We start from the raw sequence: 23,685 nt of genomic DNA, 5'->3' as shown, positions 1-23,685 counted from the left end.
TAATCCCCATTGTCCCATCACTGTCTATAATAATCCCCATTGTCCCATCACTGTCTATAATAATCCCCATTGTCCCATCACTCTCTATAATAATCTTTATTGTCTCATCACTGTCTATAATAATCCCCATTGTCTCATCACTGTCTATAATAATCCCCATTGTCCCATCACTGTCTATAATAATCCCCATTGTCCCATCACTGTCTATAATAATCCCCATTGTCCCATCACTGTCTATAATAATCCCCATTGTCTCATCACTGTCTATAATAATCCCCATTGTCCCATCATTGTCTATAATAATCCTCATTGTCCCATCACTCTCTATAATAATCCCCATTGTCTCATCACTGCTATAATAATCCCCATTGTCTCATCACTGTCTGTAATAATCCCCATTATCACATCACTGACTATAATAATCCCCATTGTCCCACCACTGTCTATAATAATCCCCATAGTCTCATCACTGTGTATAATAATCCCCATTGTCTCATCACTGTCGAAAATAATCCCCATTGTCCCATCACTGTCTATAATAATCTTTATTGTCCCATCACTGTCTATAATAATCCTCATTGTCCCATAACTGTCTATGTTAATCCCCATTGTCCCATCACTGTCTACAATAATCCCCATTGTCCCATCACTGTCTATAATAATCCCCATTGTCCCATCACTGTATATAATAATCCCCATTGTCCCATCACTGTCTATAATAATCTTTATTGTCTCATCACTGGCTATAATAATCCCCATTGTCCCATCACTGTCTATAATAATCCTCATTGTCCCATAACTGTCTATATTAATCCCCATTGTCCCATCACTGCGTAAAATAATCCCCATTGACCCATCACTGTCTATAACAATCCCCATTGTCCCATCACTGTCTATAATAATCCCCATTGTCTCATCACTGTCTATAATAATCCCCATTGCCCCTCACTGTCTATAATAATCCCCATTGTCCCATCACTGTCGATAATAATCCACATTGTCTCATCACTGTCTATAATAATCCCCATTGCACCTCACTGTCTATAATAATCCTCATTGTCCCATCACTGTCTATAATAATCCCCATTGTCCCATCACTGTCTATAATAATCCCCATTGTCCCATCACTGTCTATAATAATCCCCATTGTCTCATCACTGTCTATAATAATCCCCATTGTCCCATCATTGTCTATAATAATCCTCATTGTCCCATCACTGTCTATAATAATCCCCATTGTCTCATCACTGCTATAATAATCCCCATTGTCTCATCACTGTCTATAATAATCCCCATTATCCCATCACTGACTATAATAATCCCCATTGTCCCACCACTGTCTATAATAATCCCCATTGTCTCATCACTGTCTATAATAATCCCCATTGTCTCATCACTGTCTATAATAATCCCCATTGTCCCATCACTGTCTATAATAATCTTTATTGTCTCATCACTGTCTATAATAATCCCCATTGTCCCATCACTGTCTATAATAATCCTCATTGTCCCATAACTGTCTATATTAATCCCCATTGTCCCATCACTGCCTAAATAATCCCCATTGTCCCATCACTGTCTATAATAATCCCCATTGTCCCACCACTGTCTATAATAATCCCCATTGTCCCATCACTCTCTATAATAATCTTTATTGTCTCATCACTGTCTATAATAATCCCAATTGTCCCATCACTGACTATAATAATCCCCATTATCCCACCACTGTCTATAATAATCCCCATTGTCTCATCACTGTCTATAATAATCCCCATTGTCTCATCACTGTCTATAATAATCCCCATTGCCCCTCACTGTCTATAATAATCCCCATTGTCCCATCGCTGTCGATAATAATCCCCATTGTCTCATCACTGTCTATAATAATCCCCATTGTCCCATCACTGTCTATAATAATCCTCATTGTCCCATCACTGTCTATAATAATCCCCATTGTCCCATCACTGTCTATAATAATCCTCATTGTCCCATCACTGTCTATAATAACCCCCATTGTCTCATCACTGTCTATAATAATCCCCATTGTCCCATCATTGTCTATAATAATCCTCATTGTCCCATCACTGTCTATAATAATCCCCATTGTCTCATCACTGTCTATAATAATCCCCATTGTCTCATCACTGTCTATAATAATCCCCATTGTCCCATCGCTGTCTGTAGTAATCCTCATTGTCCCATCTCTGTCTATAATAATCCCCATTGTCCCATCACTGTCGATAATAATCCCCATTGTCCCATCACTGTCTATAATAGTCCTCATTGTCTCATCACTGTCTATAATAATCCCATTGTCCCATCACTGTCTATAATAATCCCCATTGTCCCATCACTGTCTATAATAATCCCCATTGTTTCATCACTGTCTATAATAATCCCCATTGACCCATCACTGTCTATAATAATCCCCATTGTCTCATCACTGTCTATAATAATCCCCATTGTCCCATCACTGTCTATAATAATCCCCATTGTCCCATCACTGTTTATAATAATCCCCATTGTCTCATCACTGTCGATAATAATCCCCATTGACCCATCACTGTCTATAATAATCCCCATTATCCCATCACTGTCTATAATAATCCCCATTGTCCCATCACTGTCTATAATAATCCCCATTGTCCCATCACTCTCTATAATAATCTTTATTGTCTCATCACTGTCTATAATAATCCCCATTGTCTCATCACTGTCTATAATAATCCCCATTGTCCCATCACTGTCTATAATAATCCCCATTGTCCCATCACTGTCTATAATAATCCCCATTGTCTCATCAATGTCTATAATAATCCCCATTGTCCCATCATTGTCTATAATAATCCTCATTGTCCCATCACTCTCTATAATAATCCCCATTGTCTCATCACTGCTATAATAATCCCCATTGTCTCATCGCTGTCTATAATAATACCCATTATCCCATCACTGACTATAATAATCCCCATTGTCCCACCACTGTCTATAATAATCCCCATAGTCTCATCACTGTCTATAATAATCCCCATTGTCTCATCACTGTCTATAATAATCCCCATTGTCCCATCACTGTCTATAATAATCTTCATTGTCTCATCACTGTCTATAATAATCCCCATTGTCCCATCACTGTCGATTATAATTCTCATTGTCCCATAACTGTCTATAATAATCCCCATTGTCCCATCACTGTCTATAATAATCCACATTGTCTCATCACTGTCTATAATAATCCCCATTGTCCCATCACTGTCTGTAATAATCCCCAATGTCCCATCACTGTCTATAATAATCCCCATTGTCCCATCACTGTCTATAATAATCCCCATTGTCCCATCACTGTCTATAATAATCCCCATTGTCCCATCACTGTCTATAATAATCCCCATTGTCTCATCACTGTCTATAATAATCCCCATTGTCCCATCATTGTCTATAATAATCCCCATTGTCCCATCACTGTCTATAATAATCCCCATTGTCCCATCACTGTCTATAATAATCCCCATTGTCCCATCACTGTCTATAATAATCCCCATTGTCCCATCACTGTCTATAATAATCCCCATTGTCTCATCACTGTCTATAATAATCCCCATTGTCTCATCACTGTCTATAATAATCCCCATTGTCCCATCACTGTCTGTAATAATCCCCATTGTCCCATCACTGTCTATAATAATCCCCATTATCCCATCACTGTCTATAATAATCCCCATTGTCCCATCACTGTCTATAATAATCCCCATTGTCCCATCACTCTCTATAATAATCTTTATTGTCTCATCACTGTCTATAATAATCCCCATTGTCTCATCACTGTCTATAATAATCCCCATTGTCCCATCACTGTCTATAAAAATCCCCATTGTCCCATCACTGTCTATAATAATCCCCATTGTCCCATCACTGTCTATAATAATCCCCATTGTCTCATCACTGTCTATAATAATCCCCATTGTCCCATCATTGTCTATAATAATCCTCATTGTCCCATCACTCTCTATAATAATCCCCATTGTCTCATCACTGCAAAATAATCCCCATTGTCTCATCACTGTCTATAATAATCCCCATTATCACATCACTGACTATAATAATCCCCATTGTCCCACCACTGTCTATAATAATCCCCATAGTCTCATCACTGTGTATAATAATCCCCATTGTCTCATCACTGTCGAAAATAATCCCCATTGTCCCATCACTGTCTATAATAATCTTTATTGTCCCATCACTGTCTATAATAATCCTCATTGTCCCATAACTGTCTCTGTTAATCCCCATTGTCCCATCACTGTCTACAATAATCCCCATTGTCCCATCACTGTCTATAATAATCCCCATTGTCCCATCACTGTCTATAATAATCCCCATTGTCCCATCACTGTCTATGATAATCTTTATTGTCTCATCACTGGCTATAATAATCCCCATTGTCCCATCACTGTCTATAATAATCCTCATTGTCCCATAACTGTCTATATTAATCCCATTGTCCCATCACTGTCTAAATAATCCCCATTGTCCCATCACTGTCTGTAATAATCCCCATTGTCCAATCACTGACTATAATAATCCCCATTGTCCCATCACTGTCTATAATAATCCCCATTGACCCATCACTGTCTATAACAATCCCCATTGTCCCATCACTGTCTATAATAATCCCCATTGTCTCATCACTGTCTATAATAATCCTCATTGTCCCATCACTGTCTATAATAATCCCCATTGTCTCATCACTGCTATAATAATCCCCATTGTCTCATCACTGTCTATAATAATCCCCATTATCCCATCACTGACTATAATAATCCCCATTGTCCCATCACTGCCTAAATAATCCCCATTGTCCCATCACTGTCTATAATAATCCCCATTGTCCCACCACTGTCTATAATAATCCCCATTGTCCCATCACTCTGTATAATAATCTTTATTGTCTCATCACTGTCTATAATAATCCCCATTGTCGCATCACTGTCTATAATAATCCCCATTGTCCCATCACTGTCTATAATAATCCCCATTGTCCCATCACTGTCTATAATAATCCTCATTGTCCCATCACTGTCTATAATAATCCCCATTGTCCCATCACTGTCTATAATAATCCCCATTGTCCCATCACTGTCTATAATAATCCCCATTGTCCCATAACTGTCTATATTCATCCCATTGTCCCATCACTGTCTAAATAATCCCCATTGTCCCATCACTGTCTGTAATAATCCCCATTGTCCAATCACTGACTATAATAATCCCCATTGTCCCATCACTGCGTAAAATAATCCCCATTGACCCATCACTGTCTATAACAATCCCCATTGTCCCATCACTGTCTATAATAATCCCCATTGTCTCATCACTGTCTATAATAATCCCCATTGCCCCTCACTGTCTATAATAATCCCCATTGTCCCATCATTGTCTATAATAATCCTCATTGTCCCATAACTGTCTATATTAATCCCCATTGTCCCATCACTGCCTAAATAATCCCCATTGTCCCATCACTGTCTATAATAATCCCCATTGTCGCACCACTGTCTATAATAATCCCCATTGTCCCATCACTCTGTATAATAATCTTTATTGTCTCATCACTGTCTATAATAATCCCCATTGTCGCATCACTGTCTATAATAATCCCCATTGTCCCATCACTGTCTATAATAATCCCCATTGTCCCATCACTGTCTATAATAATCCTCATTGTCCCATCACTGTCTATAATAATCCCCATTGTCCCATCACTGTCTATAATAATCCCCATTGTCCCATCACTGTCTATAATAATCCCCATTGTCCCATCACTGTCTATAATAATCCTCATTGTCTCATCACTGTCTATAATAATCCCATTGTCTCATCACTGTCTATAATAATCCCAATTGTCCCATCACTGACTATAATAATCCCCATTGTCCCACCACTGTCTATAATAATCCCCATTGTCTCATCACTGTCTATAATAATCCCCATTGTCTCATCACTGTCTATAATAATCCCCATTGCCCCTCACTGTCTATAATAATCCCCATTGTCCCATCGCTGTCGATAATAATCCCCATTGTCTCATCTCTGTCTATAATAATCCCCATTGTCCCATCACTGTCTATAATAATCCTCATTGTCCCATCACTGTCTATAATAATCCCCATTGTCCCATCACTGTCTATAATAATCCCCATTGTCCCATCACTGTCTATAATAACCCCCATTGTCTCATCACTGTCTATAATAATCCCCATTGTCCCATCATTGTCTATAATAATCCTCATTGTCCCATCACTGTCTATAATAATCCCCATTGTCTCATCACTGTCTATAATAATCCCCATTGTCTCATCACTGTCTATAATAATCCCCATTGTCCCATCGCTGTCTGTAGTAATCCTCATTGTCCCATCTCTGTCTATAATAATCCCCATTGTCCCATCACTGTCGATAATAATCCCCATTGTCCCATCACTGTCTATAATAGTCCTCATTGTCTCATCACTGTCTATAATAATCCCATTGTCCCATCACTGTCTATAATAATCGCCATTGTCCCATCACTGTCTATAATAATCCCCATTGTTTCATCACTGTCTATAATAATCCCCATTGACCCATCACTGTCTATAATAATCCCCATTGTCTCATCACTGTCTATAATAATCCCCATTGTCCCATCACTGTCTATAATAATCCCCATTGTCCCATCACTGTCTATAATAATCCCCATTGTCTCATCACTGTCGATAATAATCCCCATTGACCCATCACTGTCTATAATAATCCCCATTATCCCATCACTGTCTATAATAATCCCCATTGTCCCATCACTGTCTATAATAATCGCCATTGTCCCATCACTCTCTATAATAATCTTTATTGTCTCATCACTGTCTATAATAATCCGCATTGTCTCATCACTGTCTATAATAATCCCCATTGTCCCATCACTGTCTATAATAATCCCCATTGTCCCATCACTGTCTATAATAATCCCCATTGTCTCATCAATGTCTATAATAATCCCCATTGTCCCATCATTGTCTATAATAATCCTCATTGTCCCATCACTCTCTATAATAATCCCCATTGTCTCATCACTGCTATAATAATCCCCATTGTCTCATCGCTGTCTATAATAATCCCCATTATCCCATCACTGACTATAATAATCCCCATTGTCCCACCACTGTCTATAATAATCCCCATAGTCTCATCACTGTCTATAATAATCCCCATTGTCTCATCACTGTCTATAATAATCCCCATTGTCCCATCACTGTCTATAATAATCTTCATTGTCTCATCACTGTCTATAATAATCCCCATTGTCCCATCACTGTCTATAATAATTCTCATTGTCCCATAACTGTCTATAATAATCCCCATTGTCCCATCACTGTCTATAATAATCCACATTGTCTCATCACTGTCTATAATAATCCCCATTGTCCCATCACTGTCTGTAATAATCCCCATTGTCCCATCACTGTCTATAATAATCCCCATTGTCCCATCACTGTCTATAATAATCCCCATTGTCCCATCACTGTCTATAATAATCCCCATTGTCCCATCACTGTCTATAATAATCCCCATTGTCTCATCACTGTCTATAATAATCCCCATTGTCCCATCATTGTCTATAATAATCCCCATTGTCCCATCACTGTCTATAATAATCCCCATTGTCCCATCACTGTCTATAATAATCCCCATTGTCCCATCACTGTCTATAATAATCCCCATTGTCCCATCACTGTCTATAATAATCCCCATTGTCTCATCACTGTCTATAATAATCCCCATTGTCTCATCACTGTCTATAATAATCCCCATTGTCCCATCACTGTCTGTAATAATCCCCATTGTCCCATCACTGTCTATAATAATCCCCATTATCCCATCACTGTCTACAATAATCCCCATTGTCCCATCACTCTCTATAATAATCTTTATTGTCTCATCACTGTCTATAATAATCCCCATTGTCTCATCACTGTCTATAATAATCCCCATTGTCCCATCACTGTCTATAATAATCCCCATTGTCCCATCACTGTCTATAATAATCCCCATTGTCCCATCACTGTCTATAATAATCCCCATTGTCTCATCACTGTCTATAATAATCCCCATTGTCCCATCATTGTCTATAATAATCCTCATTGTCCCATCACTCTCTATAATAATCCCCATTGTCTCATCACTGCTATAATATTCCCCATTGTCTCATCACTGTCTATAATAATCCCCATTATCACATCACTGACTATAATAATCCCCATTGTCCCATCATTGTCTATAATAATCCCCATTGTCTCATCACTGCTATAATATTCCCCATTGTCTCATCACTGTCTATAATAATCCCCATTATCACATCACTGACTATAATAATCGCCATTGTCCCATCACTCTCTATAATAATCTTTATTGTCTCATCACTGTCTATAATAATCCCCATTGTCTCATCACTGTCTATAATAATCCCCATTGTCCCATCACTGTCTATAATAATCCCCATTGTCCCATCACTGTCTATAATAATCCCCATTGTCTCATCAATGTCTATAATAATCCCCATTGTCCCATCATTGTCTATAATAATCCTCATTGTCCCATCACTCTCTATAATAATCCCCATTGTCTCATCACTGCTATAATAATCCCCATTGTCTCATCGCTGTCTATAATAATCCCCATTATCCCATCACTGACTATAATAATCCCCATTGTCCCAGCACTGTCTATAATAATCCCCATAGTCTCATCACTGTCTATAATAATCCCCATTGTCTCATCACTGTCTATAATAATCCCCATTGTCCCATCACTGTCTATAATAATCTTCATTGTCTCATCACTGTCTATAATAATCCCCATTGTCCCATCACTGTCTATAATAATTCTCATTGTCCCATAACTGTCTATAATAATCCCCATTGTCCCATCACTGTCTATAATAATCCACATTGTCTCATCACTGTCTATAATAATCCCCATTGTCCCATCACTGTCTGTAATAATCCCCATTGTCCCATCACTGTCTATAATAATCCCCATTGTCCCATCACTGTCTATAATAATCCCCATTGTCCCATCACTGTCTATAATAATCCCCATTGTCCCATCACTGTCTATAATAATCCCCATTGTCTCATCACTGTCTATAATAATCCCCATTGTCCCATCATTGTCTATAATAATCCCCATTGTCCCATCACTGTCTATAATAATCCCCATTGTCCCATCACTGTCTATAATAATCCCCATTGTCCCATCACTGTCTATAATAATCCCCATTGTCCCATCACTGTCTATAATAATCCCCATTGTCTCATCACTGTCTATAATAATCCCCATTGTCTCATCACTGTCTATAATAATCCCCATTGTCCCATCACTGTCTGTAATAATCCCCATTGTCCCATCACTGTCTATAATAATCCCCATTATCCCATCACTGTCTACAATAATCCCCATTGTCCCATCACTCTCTATAATAATCTTTATTGTCTCATCACTGTCTATAATAATCCCCATTGTCTCATCACTGTCTATAATAATCCCCATTGTCCCATCACTGTCTATAATAATCCCCATTGTCCCATCACTGTCTATAATAATCCCCATTGTCCCATCACTGTCTATAATAATCCCCATTGTCTCATCACTGTCTATAATAATCCCCATTGTCCCATCATTGTCTATAATAATCCTCATTGTCCCATCACTCTCTATAATAATCCCCATTGTCTCATCACTGCTATAATATTCCCCATTGTCTCATCACTGTCTATAATAATCCCCATTATCACATCACTGACTATAATAATCCCCATTGTCCGACCACTGTCTATAATAATCCCCATAGTCTCATCACTGTGTATAATAATCCCCATTGTCTCATCACTGTCGAAAATAATCCCCATTGTCCCATCACTGTCTATAATAATCTTTATTGTCCCATCACTGTCTATAATAATCCTCATTGTCCCATAACTGTCTATGTTAATCCCCATTGTCCCATCACTGTCTACAATAATCCCCATTGTCCCATCACTGTCTATAATAATCCCCATTGTCCCATCACTGTCTATAATAATCCCCATTGTCCCATCACTGTCTATAATAATCTTTATTGTCTCATCACTGGCTATAATAATCCCCATTGTCCCATCACTGTCTATAATAATCCTCATTGTCCCATAACTGTCTATATTAATCCCATTGTCCCATCACTGTATAAATAATCCCCATTGTCCCATCACTGTCTGTAATAATCCCCATTGTCCAATCACTGACTATAATAATCCCCATTGTCCCATCACTGCGTAAAATAATCCCCATTGACCCATCACTGTCTGTAACAATCCCCATTGTCCCATCACTGTCTATAATAATCCCCATTGTCTCATCACTGTCTATAATAATCCCCATTGCCCCTCACTGTCTATAATAATCCCCATTGTCCCATCACTGTCTATAATAATCCCCATTGTCCCATCACTGTCTATAATAATCACCATTGTCCCATCACTGTCTATAATAATCCCCATTGTCTCATCACTGTCTATAATAATCCCCATTGTCCCATCATTGTCTATAATAATCCTCATTGTCCCATCACTGTCTATAATAATCCCCATTGTCTCATCACTGCTATAATAATCCCCATTGTCTCATCACTGTCTATAATAATCCCCATTATCCCATCACTGACTATAATAATCCCCATTGTCCCACCACTGTCTATAATAATCCCCATTGTCTCATCACTGTCTATAATAATCCCCATTGTCTCATCACTGTCTATAATAATCCCCATTGTCCCATCACTGTCTATAATAATCTTTATTGTCTCATCACTGTCTATAATAATCCCCATTGTCCCATCACTGTCTATAATAATCCTCATTGTCCCATAACTGTCTATATTAATCCCCATTGTCCCATCACTGCCTAAATAATCCCCATTGTCCCATCACTGTCTATAATAATCCCCATTGTCCCACCACTGTCTATAATAATCCCCATTGTCCCATCACTCTCTATAATAATCTTTATTGTCTCATCACTGTCTATAATAATCCCCATTGTCGCATCACTGTCTATAATAATCCCCATTGTCCCATCACTGTCTATAATAATCCCCATTGTCCCATCACTGTCTATAATAATCCTCATTGTCCCATCACTGTCTATAATAACCCCCATTGTCCCATCACTGTCTATAATAATCCCCATTGTCCCATCACTGTCTATAATAATCCCCATTGTCCCATCACTGTCTATAATAATCCTCATTGTCTCATCACTGTCTATAATAATCCCATTGTCTCATCACTGTCTATAATAATCTCAATTGTCCCATCACTGACTATAATAATCCCCATTGTCCCACCACTGTCTATCATAATCCCCATTGTCTCATCACTGTCTATAATAATCCCCATTGTCTCATCACTGTCTATACTAATCCCCATTGTCCCATCACTGTCTATAATAATCCCCATTGTCCCATCACTGTCTATAATAATCTTTATTGTCTCATCACTGTCTATTATAATCCCCATTGTCCCATCACTGTCTATAATAATCCTCATTGTCCCATAACTGTCTATATTAATCCCCATTGTCCCATCACTGTCTAAATAATCCCCATTGTCCCATCACTGTCTATAATAATCCCCATTGTCCCACCACTGTCTATAATAATCCCCATTGTCTCATCACTGTCTATAATAATCCGCATTGTTTCATCACTGTCTATAATAAACCCCATTGTCCCACCACTGTCTATAATAATCCCCATTGTCTCATCACTGTCTATAATACTCCGCATTGTCCCATCACTGTCTGTAATAATCCCAATTGACCCATCACTGTCTATAATAACCCCCATTGTCCCATCACTGTCTATAATAATCCCCATTGTCCCATCACTGTCTATAATAATCCCCCTTGTCTCATCACTGTCAATAATAATCCCCATTGTCCCACCACTGTCTATAATAATCCCCATTGTCTCATCACTGTCTATAATACTCCGCATTGTCCCATCACTGTCTGTAATAATCCCAATTGTCCCATCACTGTCTATAATAATCCCCATTGTCCCATCACTGTCTATATTAATCCCCATTGTCCCATCACTGTCTAAATAATCCCCATTGTCCCATCACTGTCTATAATAATCCCCATTGTCCCACCACTGTCTATAATAATCCCCATTGTCTCATCACTGTCTATAATAATCCCCATTGTCTCATCACTGTCTATAATAATCCCCATTGTCCCACCACTGTCTATAATAATCCCCATTGTCTCATCACTGTCTATAATACTCCGCATTGTCCCATCACTGTCTGTAATAATCCCAATTGTGCCATCACTGTCTATAATAATCCCCATTGTCCCATCACTGTCTATAATAATCCCCATTGTCCCATCACTGTCTATAATAATCCCCATTGTCTCATCACTGTCTATAATAATCCCCATTGTCCCACCACTGTCTATAATAATCCCCAGTGTCTCATCACTGTCTATAATACTCCGCATTGTCCCACCACTGTCTGTAATAATCCCAATTGTCCCATCACTGTCTATAATAATCCCCGTTGTCCCATCACTGTCTATAATAACTCCCATTGTCCCTCACTGTCTATAATAATCCCCATTGTCCCATCACTGTCTATAACACTCCCATTTGTCCCATCACTGTCTATAATAATCCCCATTGTCTCATCACTGTCTATAATAATCCTCATTGTCCCATCATTGTCTATAATAATCCTCATTGTCCCATCACTGTCTATAATAATCCCCATTGTCTCATCACTGCTATAATAATCCCCATTGTCTCATCACTGTCTATAATAATCCCCATTGTCCCATCGCTGTTTGTAGTAATCCTCATTGTCCCATCTCTGTCTATAATAATCATCATTGTCTCATCACTGTCTATAACAATCCCCATTGTCCCATCACTGTCTGTAATAATCCCCATTGTCTCATCACTGTCTATAATAATCCCCATTGCCCCTCACTGTCTATAATAATCCCCATTGTCCCATCACTGTCGATAATAATCCCCATTGTCTCATCACTGTCTATAATAATCCCCATTGTCCCATCACTGTCTATAATAATCCCCATTGTCCCATCACTGTCTATAATAATCCCCATTGTCCCATCACTGTCTATAATAATTCTCATTGTCCCATCACTGTCTATAATAATCCCCATTGTCCCATCACTGTCTATAATAATCCCCTTTGTCCCATCACTGTCTATAATAATCCTCATTGTCTCATCACAGTCTATAATAATCCCCATTGTCCCATCACTGTCTGTAATAATCCCCATTGTCCCATCACTGTCTATAATAATCCCCATTGTCTCATCACTGTCTATAATAATCCCCATTGACCCATCACTGTCTATAATAATCCCCATTATCCCATCACTGTCTATAATAATCCCCATTGTCCCACCACTGTCTATAATAATCCCCATTGTCTCATCACTGTCTATAATAATCCCCATTGTCTCATCACTGTCTATAATAATCCCCATTGTCCCATCACTGTCGATAATAATCCCCATTGTCCCATCACTGCCTATAATAATCCCCATTGTCTCTTTACTGTCTATAATAATTCCCATTGTCTCATCACTGTCTATAATAATCCCCATTGTCCCATCACTGTCTATAATAATCCCCATTGTCCCATCACTGTCTATAATAATCCACATTGTCCCATCACTGTCTATAATAATCCCCATTGTACCATCACTGTCTATAATAATCCCCATTGTCCCATCACTGTCGATAATAATCCCCATTGTCCCATCACTGTCTATAATAGTCCTCATTGTCTCATCACTGTCTATAATAATCCCATTGTCCCATCACTGTCTATAATAATCCTCATTGTCCCATAACTGTCTATATTAATCCCCATTGTCCCATCACTGTCTAAATAATCCCCATTGTCCCATCACTGTCTATAATAATCCCCATTGTCCCACCACTGTCTATAATAATCCCCATTGTCTCATCACTGTCTATAATAATCCGCATTGTTTCATCACTGTCTATAATAATCCCCATTGTCCCACCACTGTCTATAATAATCCCCATTGTCTCATCACTGTCTATAATACTCCGCATTGTCCCATCACTGTCTGTAATAATCCCAATTGACCCATCACTGTCTATAATAACCCCCATTGTCCCATCACTGTCTATAATAATCCCCATTGTCCCATCACTGTCTATAATAATCCCCCTTGTCTCATCACTGTCTATAATAATCCCCATTGTCCCACCACTGTCTATAATAACCCCATTGTCTCATCACTGTCTATAATACTCCGCATTGTCCCATCACTGTCTGTAATAATCCCAATTGTCCCATCACTGTCTATAATAATCCCCATTGTCCCATCACTGTCTATATTAATCCCCATTGTCCCATCACTGTCTAAATAATCCCCATTGTCCCATCACTGTCTATAATAATCCCCATTGTCCCACCACTGTCTATAATAATCCCCATTGTCTCATCACTGTCTATAATAATCCCCATTGTCTCATCACTGTCTATAATAATCCCCATTGTCCCACCACTGTCTATAATAATCCCCATTGTCTCATCACTGTCTATAATACTCCGCATTGTCCCATCACTGTCTGTAATAATCCCAATTGTGCCATCACTGTCTATAATAATCCCCATTGTCCCATCACTGTCTATAATAATCCCCATTGTCCCATCACTGTCTATAATAATCCCCATTGTCTCATCACTGTCTATAATAATCCCCATTGTCCCACCACTGTCTATAATAATCCCCAGTGTCTCATCACTGTCTATAATACTCCGCATTGTCCCACCACTGTCTGTAATAATCCCAATTGTCCCATCACTGTCTATAATAATCCCCATTGTCCCATCACTGTCTATAATAATCCCCATTGTCCCATCACTGTCTATAATAATCCCCATTGTCCCATCACTGTCTATAATAATCCCCATTGTCCCATCACTGTCTATAATAATCCCCATTGTCTCATCACTGCTATAATAATCCCCATTGTCTCATCACTGTCTGTAATAATCCCCATTGTCTCATCACTGTCTATAATAATCCCCATTGTCCCATCGCTGTCTATAATAATCCTCATTGTCCCATCTCTGTCTATAATAATCCCCATTGTCTGATCACTGTCTATAATAATCCCCATTGTCCCATCACTGTCTATAATAATCCCCATTGACCCATCACTGTCTACAATAATCCCCATTATCCCATCACTGTCTATAATAATCCCCATTGCCCTACCCCAGTCTATAATAATCCCCGTTGTCTCATCACTGTATATAATAATCCCCATTGTCTCATCACTGTCTATAATAATCCCCATTGTCCCATCACTGTATAGAATAATCCCCATTGTCCCATCACTGTCTATAATAATCTTTATTGTCTCATCACTGTCTATAATAATCCCCATTGTCCCATCACTGTCTATAATAATCCTCATTGTCCCATCACTGTCTATATTAATCTCCATTGTCCCATCACTGTCTAAATAATCCCCATTGTCCCATCACTGTCTATAATAATCCCCATTGTCCCACCACTGTCTATAATAATCCCCATTGTCTCATCACTGTCTAAAATAATCCCCATTGTCTCATCACTGTCACAATAATCCGCATTGTCCCATCACTGTCTGTAATAATCCCAATTGTCCCATCACTGTCTATAATAATCCCCATTGTCCCATCACTGTCTATAATAATCCCCATTGTCCCATCACTGTCTATAATAATCCCCATTGTCCCTCATTGTCTATAATAATCCCTATTGTCCCATCACTGTCTATAATAATCCCCGTTGTCCCATCACTGTCTATAATAACTCCCATTGTCCCTCACTGTCTATAATAATCCCCATTGTCCCATCACTGTCTATAACACTCCCATTTGTCCCATCACTGTCTATAATAATCCCCATTGTCTCATCACTGTCTATAATAATCCCCATTGTCCCATCATTGTCTATAATAATCCTCATTGTCCCATCACTGTCTATAATAATCCCCATTGTCTCATCACTGCTATAATAATCCCCATTGTCTCATCACTGTCTATAATAATCCCCATTGTCCCATCGCTGTCTGTAGTAATCCTCATTGTCCCATCTCTGTCTATAATAATCCCCATTGTCTCATCACTGTCTATAATAATCCCCATTGCCCCTCACTGTCTATAATAATCCCCATTGTCCCATCACTGTCGATAATAATCCCCATTGTCTCATCACTGTCTATAATAATCCCCATTGTCCCATCACTGTCTATAATAATCCCCATTGTCCCATCACTGTCTATAATAATCCCCATTGTCCCATCACTGTCTATAATAATTCTCATTGTCCCATCACTGTCTATAATAATCCCCATTGTCCCATCACTGTCTATAATAATCCCCTTTGTCCCATCACTGTCTATAATAATCCTCATTGTCTCATCACAGTCTATAATAATCCCCATTGTCCCATCACTGTCTATAATAATCCCCATTGTCCCATCACTGTCTATAATAATCCCCATTGTCTCATCACTGTCTATAATAATCCCCATTGACCCATCACTGTCTATAATAATCCCCATTATCCCATCACTGTCTATAATAATCCCCATTGTCCCACCACTGTCTATAATAATCCCCATTGTCTCATCACTGTCTATAATAATCCCCATTGTCTCATCACTGTCTATAATAATCCCCATTGTCCCATCACTGTCGATAATAATCCCCATTGTCCCATCACTGTCTATAATAATCCCCATTGTCTCTTTACTGTCTATAATAATTCCCATTGTCTCATCACTGTCTATAATAATCCCCATTGTCCCATCACTGTCTATAATAATCCCCATTGTCCCATCACTGTCTATAATAATCCACATTGTCCCATCACTGTCTATAATAATCCCCATTGTACCATCACTGTCTATAATAATCCCCATTGTCCCATCACTGTCGATAATAATCCCCATTGTCCCATCACTGTCTATAATAGTCCTCATTGTCTCATCACTGTCTATAATAATCCCATTGTCCCATCACTGTCTATAATAATCCCCATTGTCCCATCACTGTCTATAATAATCCCCATTGTCTCATCACTGTCTATAATAATCCCCATTGACCCATCACTGTCTATAATAATCCCCATTATCCCATCACTGTCTATAATAATCCCCATTGTCCCACCACTGTCTATAATAATCCCCATTGTCTCATCACTGTCTATAATAATCCCCATTGTCTCATCACTGTCTATAATAATCCCCATTGTCCAATCACTGTCGATAATAATCCCCATTGTCCCATCACTGTCTATAATAATCCCCATTGTCTCTTTACTGTCTATAATAATTCCCATTGTCTCATCACTGTCTATAATAATCCCCATTGTCCCATCACTGTCTATAATAATCCCCATTGTCCCATCACTGTCTCTAATAGTCCTCATTGTCTCATCACTGTCTATAATAATCCCATTGTACCATCACTGTCTATAATAATCCCCATTGTCCCATCACTGTCTATAATAATCCCCATTGTCTCATCACTGTCTATAATAATCCCCATTGACCCATCACTGTCTATAATAATCCCCATTATCCCATCACTGTCTATAATAATCCCCATTGTCCCACCACTGTCTATAATAATCCCCATTGTCTCATCACTGTCTATAATAATCCCCATTGTCTCATCACTGTCTATAATAATCCCCATTGTCCCATCACTGTCGATAATAATCCCCATTGTCCCATCACTGTCTATAATAATCCCCATTGTCTCTTTACTGTCTATAATAATTCCCATTGTCTCATCACTGTCTATAATAATCCCCATTGTCTCATCACTGTCTATAATACTCCGCATTGTCCCATCACTGTCTGTAATAATCCCAATTGTGCCATCACTGTCTATAATAATCCCCATTGTCCCATCACTGTCTATAATAATCCCCATTGTCCCATCACTGTCTATAATAATCCCCATTGTCTCATCACTGTCTATAATAATCCCCATTGTCCCACCACTGTCTATAATAATCCCCATTGTCTCATCACTGTCTATAATACTCCGCATTGTCCCACCACTGTCTATAATAATCCCCATTGTCCCATCACTGTCTATAATAATCCCCATTGTCCCATCACTGTCTATAATAATCCCCATTGTCTCATCACTGCTATAATAATCCCCATTGTCTCATCACTGTCTGTAATAATCCTCATTGTCCCATCATTGTCTATAATAATCCCCATTGTCCCATCACTGTCTATAATAATCCCCATTGTCCCATCACTGTCTATAATAATCCTCATTGTCTCATCACTGTCTATAATAATCCACATTGTCCCATCACTGTCTATAATAATCCTCATTGTCCCATCACTGTCTACAATAATCCCCATTGTCTCATCACTGTCTATAATAATCCCCATTTTCTCATCACTGTCTATAATAATCCCCATTGTCCCATCACGGTCTATAATAATCCCCATTGTTACATCACTGTCTATAATAATCCCTATTGTCTCATCACTGTCGAAAATAATCCCCATTGACCCATCACTGTCTATAATAATCCCCATTGTCCCATCACTGTCTGTAATAATCCCCATTGTCCAATCACTGATTATAATAATCCCCATTGTCCCATCACTGCATATAATAATCCCCATTGTCCCATCACTGTCTATAATAATCCCCATTGTCCCATTACTGTCGATAATAATCCCCATTGTCCCATCACTGCATATAATAATCCCCATTGTCCCATCACTGTCTATAATAATCCCCATTGTCCCATTACTGTCGATAATAATCCCCAATGTCCCATCACTGTCTATAATAATCCCCATTGTCGCATCACTGTCTCTCATAATCCTCATTGTCCAATCACTGTCTATAATAATCCCCATTGTCCCATCACTGTCTATAATAATCCCCATTGTCCCATCACTGTCTATAATAATCCCCATTGTCTCATCACTGTCGATAATAATACCCATTATCCCATCATTGTCTATAATAATCCTCATTGTCCCATCACTGTCTATAATAATCCCCATTGTCTCATCACTGCTATAATAATCCCCATTGTCTCATCACTGTCTATAATAATCCCTATTGTCCCATCGCTGTCTATAGTAATCCTCATTGTCCCATCTCTGTCTATAATAATCCCCATTGTCTCATCACTGTCAATAATAATCCCCATTGTCTCATCTCTGTCTATAATAATCCCCATTGTCTCATCACTGTCTATAATAATCCACATTGTCCCATCACTGTCTATAATAATCCTCATTGTCCCATCACTGTCTACAATAATCCCCATTGTCTCATCACTGTCTATAATAATTCCCATTGTCACATCACTGTCTATAATAATCCCCATTGTCCCGTCACTGTCTATAATAATCCCCATTGTCACATCACTGTCTATAATAATCCCTATTGTCTCATCACTAGCGAAAATAATCCCCATTGACCCATCACTGTCTATAATAATCCCCATTGTCCCATCACTCTCTGTAATAATCCCCATTGTCCAATCACTGATTATAATAATCCCCATTGTCCCATCACTGCATATAATAATCCCCATTGTCCCATCACTGTCTATAATAATCCCCATTGTCCCATCACTGTCTATAATAATCCCCATTGTCTCATCACTGTCTATAATAATCCCCATTGACCCATCACTGTCTATAATAATCCCCATTATCCCATCACTGTCTATAATAATCCCCATTGTCCCACCACTGTCTATAATAATCCCCATTGTCTCATCACTGTCTATAATAATCCCCATTGTCTCATCACTGTCTATAATAATCCCCATTGTCCCATCAATGTCGATAATAATCCCCATTGTCCCATCACTGTCTATAATAATCCCCATTGTCTCTTTACTGTCTATAATAATTCCCATTGTCTCATCACTGTCTATAATAATCCCCATTGTCTCATCACTGTCTATAATACTCCGCATTGTCCCATCACTGTCTGTAATAATCCCAATTGTGCCATCACTGTCTATAATAATCCCCATTGTCCCATCACTGTCTATAATAATCCCCATTGTCCCATCACTGTCTATAATAATCCCCATTGTCTCATCACTGTCTATAATAATCCCCATTGTCCCACCACTGTCTATAATAATCCCCATTGTCTCATCACTGTCTATAATACTCCGCATTGTCCCACCACTGTCTATAATAATCCCCATTGTCCCATCACTGTCTATAATAATCCCCATTGTCCCATCACTGTCTATAATAATCCCCATTGTCTCATCACTGCTATAATAATCCCCATTGTCTCATCACTGTCTGTAATAATCCCCATTGTCTCATCACTGTCTATAATAATCCCCATTGTCCCATCGCTGTCTATAATAATCCTCATTGTCCCATCACTGTCTATAATAATCCCCATTGTCCCATCACTGTCTATAATAATCCCCATTGTCCCATCACTGTCTATAATAATCCTCATTGTCTCATCACTGTCTATAATAATCCACATTGTCCCATCACTGTCTATAATAATCCTCATTGTCCCATCACTGTCTACAATAATCCCCATTGTCTCATCACTGTCTATAATAATCCCCATTTTCTCATCACTGTCTATAATAATCCCCATTGTCCCATCACGGTCTATAATAATCCCCATTGTTACATCACTGTCTATAATAATCCCTATTGTCTCATCACTGTCGAAAATAATCCCCATTGACCCATCACTGTCTATAATAATCCCCATTGTCCCATCACTGTCTGTAATAATCCCCATTGTCCAATCACTGATTATAATAATCCCCATTGTCCCATCACTGCATATAATAATCCCCATTGTCCCATCACTGTCTATAATAATCCCCATTGTTCCATTACTGTCGATAATAATCCCCATTGTCCCATCACTGCATATAATAATCCCCATTGTCCCATCACTGTCTATAATAATCCCCATTGTCCCATTACTGTCGATAATAATCCCCAATGTCCCATCACTGTCTATAATAATCCCCATTGTCGCATCACTGTCTCTCATAATCCTCATTGTCCAATCACTGTCTATAATAATCCCCATTGTCCCATCACTGTCTATAATAATCCCCATTGTCCCATCACTGTCTATAATAATCCCCATTGTCTCATCACTGTCGATAATAATCCCCATTATCCCATCATTGTCTATAATAATCCTCATTGTCCCATCACTGTCTATAATAATCCCTATTGTCCCATCGCTGTCTATAGTAATCCTCATTGTCCCATCTCTGTCTATAATAATCCCCATTGTCTCATCACTGTCAATAATAATCCCCATTGTCTCATCTCTGTCTATAATAATCCCCATTGTCTCATCACTGTCTATAATAATCCACATTGTCCCATCACTGTCTATAATAATCCTCATTGTCCCATCACTGTCTACAATAATCCCCATTGTCTCATCACTGTCTATAATAATTCCCATTGTCTCATCACTGTCTATAATAATCCCCATTGTCCCGTCACTGTCTATAATAATCCCCATTGTCACATCACTGTCTATAATAATCCCTATTGTCTCATCACTAGCGAAAATAATCCCCATTGACCCATCACTGTCTATAATAATCCCCATTGTCCCATCACTCTCTGTAATAATCCCCATTGTCCAATCACTGATTATAATAATCCCCATTGTCCCATCACTGCATATAATAATCCCCATTGTCCCATCACTGTCTATAATAATCCCCATTGTCCCATCACTGTCTATAATAATCCCCATTGTCTCATCACTGTCTGTAATAATCCCCATTGTCCCGTCACTGTCTATAATAATCCCCATTGTCACATCACTGTCTATAATAATCCCTATTGTCTCATCACTGTCGAAAATAATCCCCATTGACCCATCACTGTCTATAATAATCCCCATTGTCCCATCACTGTCTGTAATAAACCCCATTGTCCAATCACTGATTATAATAATCCCCATTGTCCCATCACTGCATATAATAATCACCATTGTCCCATCACTGTCTATAATAATCCCCATTGTCCCATCACTGTCTATAATAATCCCCATTGTCCCATCACTGTCTCTAATAATCCCCTTATTGTCCCATCGCTGTCTATAGTAATCCTCATTGTCCCACCTCTGTCTATAATAATCCCCATTGTCTCATCACTGTCAATAATAATCCCCAATGTCTCATCACTGTCTATAATAATCCCCATTGTCTCATCACTGTCTATAATAATCCACATTGTCCCATCACTGTCTATAATAATCCTCATTGTCCCATCACTGTCTACAATAATCCCCATTGTCTCATCACTGTCTATAATAATTCCCATTGTCTCATCACTGTCTATAATAATCCCCATTGTCCCGTCACTGTCCATAATAATCCCCATTGTCACATCACTGTCTATAATAATCCCTATTGTCTCATCACTAGCGAAAATAATCCCCATTGACCCATCACTGTCTATAATAATCCCCATTGTCCCATCACTCTCTGTAATAATCCCCATTGTCCAATCACTGATTATAATAATCCCCATTGTCCCATCACTGCATATAATAATCCCCATTGTCCCATCACTGTCTATAATAATCCCCATTGTCCCATCACTGTCTATAATAATCCCCATTGTCTCATCACTGTCTATAATAATCCCCATTGCCCCTCACTGTCTATAATAATCCTCATTGTCCCATTACTGTCGATAATAATCCCCAATGTCCCATCACTGTCTATAATAATCCCTATTGTCTCATCACTGTCGAAAATAATCCCCATTGTCCCATCACTGTCTGTAATAATCCCCATTGTCCAATCACTGATTATAATAATCCCCATTGTCCCATCACTGCATATAATAATCACCATTGTCCCATCACTGTCTATAATAATCCCCATTGTCCCATCACTATCTATAATAATCCCCATTGTCCCATCACTGTCTCTAATAATCCCCATTGTCTCATCACTGTCAATAATAATCCCCAATGTCTCATCACTGTCTATAATAATCCCCATTGTCTCATCACTGTCTATAATAATCCACATTGTCCCATCACTGTCTATAATAATCCTCATTGTCCCATCACTGTCTACAATAATCCCCATTGTCTCATCACTGTCTATAATAATCCCCATTGCCCCTCACTGTCTATAATAATCCTCATTGTCCCATTACTGTCGATAATAATCCCCAATGTCCCATCACTGTCTATAATAATCCCTATTGTCTCATCACTGTCGAAAATAATCCCCATTGTCCCATCACTGTCTGTAATAATCCCCATTGTCCAATCACTGATTATAATAATCCCCATTTTCACATCACTGTCTATAATAATCCATATTGTCTCATCACTGTCGAAAATAATCCCCATTGACCCATCACTGTCTATAATAATCCCCATTTTCACATCACTGTCTGTAATAAACCCCATTGTCCAATCACTGATTATAATAATCCCCATTGTCCCATCACTGCATATAATAATCCCCATTGTCCCATCACTGTCTATAATAATCCCC

This window comes from Pristiophorus japonicus, unplaced genomic scaffold, assembly GCF_044704955.1.
Source record: "Pristiophorus japonicus isolate sPriJap1 unplaced genomic scaffold, sPriJap1.hap1 HAP1_SCAFFOLD_144, whole genome shotgun sequence".
Lineage (NCBI taxonomy): Eukaryota > Metazoa > Chordata > Chondrichthyes > Pristiophoridae > Pristiophorus > Pristiophorus japonicus.
Note: the sequence above shows the minus strand (reverse complement) of the source record.